Here is a 4,579-nt window from a genome sequence, read left to right on the forward strand (position 1 = left end):
GTATTTCAGCTTCTCGCTAATGTCTGACTGCGAACGGACAGCCCAACATCATCAGGCTTGTGAGGAAAGCTTCTAACCAGATAAACAGGGACTTAGAAACAGGCAAAGAAAGTAAACCCAAAGGAAACAGACACAATGCAAGTCGCCAAAGACAACTTCAGAAAGACTAATATTTCAGGAAGATAAAGACATGGTGTTGTGGTAGACTGTTCTACCACAGTTGGTGGCCCCAGTGAACTATGACTCCTAGTATGAAGGCTCTTGTCCCCCTCCACATTCATTCTGGGCTTGGCCATCTGATTTGCTCTGGGCAAAGGGACATTAACAAGTGTGGTACAAGCAGAGGTTTATCAGTGCTTGCACACTGGGCTTCTGTTAAAATGCTTACAACCTCTGTGATCTTAGGCAAGTTGGTGGTTTTAAAATATGTCCACGAATTCTCTGATATACCTCCCTTCAAAAGGCGGAGCCTAATTCCCCTTCCACAGAATGTCAGCAGTACTTAGTCACTTGATTCTAATGAATAAGGTGTGGCAAAAGTAATTGCATATCTGACTTCGAGACTAGGTTATAAGAGTCATTGTAGCTTATTCAATCACTCTGGAAGAAGCCAGCTGCCATGACATGCGGACACTCAAGCAGCATAACAGAGAGGTCCATGTGGTAAGGAACTGAGGCCATGTGAGTGAGGAACTGAGGCCATGTGGTGAGGAACTGAGGCCATGTGGTGAGGAACTGAGGCCATGTGAGCGAGGAACTGAGGCCATGTGGTGAGGAACTGAGGCCATGTGAGCGAGGAACTGAGGCAATGTGGTGAGGAACTGAGGCCATGTGGTGAGGAACTGAGGCCATGTGAGCGAGGAACTGAGGCAACGTGGTGAGGAACTGAGGCCATGTGGTGAGGAACTGAGGCCATGTGAGTGAGGAACTGAGGCCATATGAGCGAAGAACTGAGGCCATGTGAGCGAGGAACTGAGGCCATGTGGTGAGAAACTGAGGCCATGTGAGCGAGGAACTGAGGCAATGTGGTGAGGAACTGAGGCCACGTGAGTGAGGAACTGAGGCCATGTGAGCGAGGAACTGAGGCCATGTGAGCGAGGAACTGAGGCCATGTGAGCGAGGAACTGAGGCCATGTGGTGAGAAACTGAGGCCATGTGAGTGAGGAACTGAGGCCATGTGAGCAAGCTTGAAAGCAAATCCTCCAGCCCCAGTCAAGCCTTCAGATGATTAGAGACCTGCAAACATCTTCACTGCAACCTCATGAGAGAGTGGCTTTCACATTCCTGACCCTCAAAAACTGGGAGAGAATAAATATTTGTTCTTTTAAGGTGCTAACTTTTGAGGTAATTTGATACAAAGCAATAGATAACTAATACAGCAAGTTATTTAACTTCTTTATGCCTTAGTTCCCCATCTGTAAAATGGACACAACAGTGACGACTACTGTGTAGGGTCGTTGTCAGGAATATACGAGGCAGTGGTATACATAAGTGCTTAGAAGAGTGGGACGTAGTAGTCACCCTTGGACATTAGGTGCTATAGTTGTTATTGTTCAGTTGATTCTAAAAAGTGCTCTGCCAATCTGCAATGGTCCCACTTCAATGAGTTTCTCATCTGGGTGTAGATTTCCCCAAAGAACATCAGTTTAAGAAACAAGTTTTTGCCAAGACTATTCAATGTGGAAACAATAGCCTTTTCAACAAATGGTGTCATGTCAACTGGATATCCACATACAAAAGAATTAAGTTGGCCTCTACCTTGTGCCATCTACAAGAATTAACTCAAAATGGAGCACAGACCTAAATGTAAGAGCTAAAAGTATGAAACTCTTAGAAACAAACATTGGCATAAATTTTTGCAAATTTGGATTAAGCAATGGTTTCTTAGATATGACACCAAATGTCCAAGCAACCAAAGGATAAACATAGATAAATTGGACTTCATTGAAATTAAAAACTTTTGTGCTTCATAGGACACCATCAAGAAAGTGAAAAGACAACCCACAGAATGGGAGAAATTAATTGCAAATCATATATCTTATGAGGCTCCAGTTTTCCGAATATATAAAAAACTCTTAAAACTCAATAACAAAAAGACAACCCAATTAAAACATGGGCAAAAGACTTGAATAGATATTTCTCCAAAGAAGAAACACTTTGAAATGACCACTAGGCACATGAAAAGATGCTCAACATCATGAGCCATCAGAGAAATGCAAATCAAAATCACAATGAGATATCACTTCACACCCATCCACTAGGGTGGCTATAATCAAAAAGACAGATAATAACAAGTGTTGGCAAGGATGTAGAGAAATAGGAACACTTATACACTTCTGATGGGAATGTAAAATGGTGCAGCCACTTTAGAAATGAGACTGTTCCACGAAAGGTTAAACCTAGAGTTACAATATGATCCAACAATTTCACTCCTAGGATATACCCAAGAGAAATGAAAGCACATATCCACACAAAAACCTGTACAAAAACGTTCACAGCAGCATTATTCAGAATAGCCACAAAGTAGAAACCACCTAAATTTCCATCAAAATTGATCCAAAAGTCTATCCTAAAGTGATGAATGGATAGATGAAATGTGGTACATCCATATAATGGAATATTATTCAGCCATTAAAAGGAACAAAATACTAATAAATGCTGCAACATGGATGAACATTGAAAATATGATGCTAAATGAAAGAAATCAGTCACAGAACCACATAGTATATGATTGTATTCATACGAAATGTCCAAGAAAGGAAAATCTATTCAGACAGAAAGTAAATTAGTGGTTGCCTGGGCTGAGGAAGTAATGGTGGGCGACTGCTAATATGATGGGGTATCTCTCTGGGGTGACAAAAATGTTCTGGAATTAGTAGAGGTGATGGCTGCACAACTTTGTGAATACATTAAAAACCACTGAATTGTATACTTTAAAAGGTTGAATTTGGGGGGCCCCCAGGGCAACTGGTTAAGTTTGCACACTCCACTTTGGTGGCCTGGGGTTCGAAGTTGGGATCCTGGGTGCAGACCTACACACCGCTCATCAGGCCAGGTGGTGGCAGTGTCCCACATACAAAATAGAGGATGACTGGCACAGATGTTAGCTCAGGGCCACTCTTCCTTAAGCAAAAAGAGGAAGATTGGTAACAGATGTTAGCTCAGGGCCAACCTTCCTCACCAAAACCAAAAAATTCTCAGTTTTAATTTCTAATACAGTAATTATCAATAGATACAATCCACACAAACAAAAGCTCTTTGGGATCCTCAATAAGTTTCTGGGTTTTTTTTTTTAATTAATTTTTTTTTGAGGAAGATTAGCCCTGAGCTAACATCTTCCACCAATCTCCCTCTTTTTGCAGAGGAAGACTGGCTTCCTCTACTTTATATGTAGGACGCCTACCACTGCATGGCTTGACAAGTGGTGCATAGGTCCGCACCTGGGATCTGAACCAGCAAACCCCTGGCCCCCAAAGCAGAACCAGCGAACTTAACCCTGGTGCCATTGGGCTGGCCCCTCGATAAGTTTTTTTTTACTTTTCTTTTTTTTTCTTCTCCCCGAAGCGCCCCAGTACATAGTTGTGTATTCCAGCTGTAGGTCCTTCTCGTTGTGCTATATGGGGCACCATCTCAGCATGGCTTGATGAGCAGTGCTAGGTCCCGGCCCAGGATCCCAGCCAGCAAAACCCTGGGCCACCAAAGTGGAGCACGAGAAACCAACCACTGGGCCATGGGGCCAGCCCCTCCTCAGTAGTTTTTAAGAATGTAAACTTTGAGACCAAAAAGTTTGAGAACCCCTAAAGGAAAGAACAGCTTTCCAGATCTAGATTTTTCAGGGACCTGTTGGTCTTAACCCCACCCTGTGCTTCAGTTTCTTTGTCTCTAACTCAGTACTCATCCTTGCGACGTGCGTAGCTATTAATCTCCTCCTTTTCTTAATGTTTATATGTTGCATTATGTGTGTATGTAAGGACTGTCTCTGGAAGGATACATAATAAACTGGTACTTGGAAAGGGGAATTGGGAAACCGGGAGACAGTGGCATCGTAAACGTTTTTGCTCTTGATTTTTTAAAATATATCATGCAGGCATTGCCTATATTTAATATTGAGCAATTAAAAGTAAAATTAAACTTTTGTTTAGACGGATAGGAAACAGAAGTCGGCTCAAGTAGTGTTGACTGATAATTTAACAAAAACCAACACCAAAGCTCTCCGTTGACTACCTTCGCCAGCTTCACAACCGCTTTGCGAAGGCCGGCTCCCCCTCGGGTCCAGCCCGCGGGGGTAAGTCCCGTCCCACCCTCGGCCCCGCCCCCTCGCCGCCGCGGCCCCGCCCCTTGCCGCCTCGCCCCGCCCCGCGGCGACGTCACCTCCGGCCGTCCCAGTTCCCAACTCCCTCTGGCTCCCGCCTTCGCCCGCTTCCGGTCGTCGTCGTCGCCGCTGCTGCCGCTGCTGCTGCTGCTGCTGAGGCTGCTGGCGGAGGCCGGAGGATCGGGCGGCGGCGGCGGCGGCGGCTGAGAGGGCGGCGGCGGGAGCGGAGCGGGACGAGGGAGCGAGAGGAAGCGAGCGAGGAGCGAG

The sequence above is a fragment of the Equus asinus genome, chromosome 2, assembly GCF_041296235.1.
Source record: "Equus asinus isolate D_3611 breed Donkey chromosome 2, EquAss-T2T_v2, whole genome shotgun sequence".
Classification (NCBI taxonomy): Eukaryota; Metazoa; Chordata; class Mammalia; order Perissodactyla; family Equidae; genus Equus; species Equus asinus.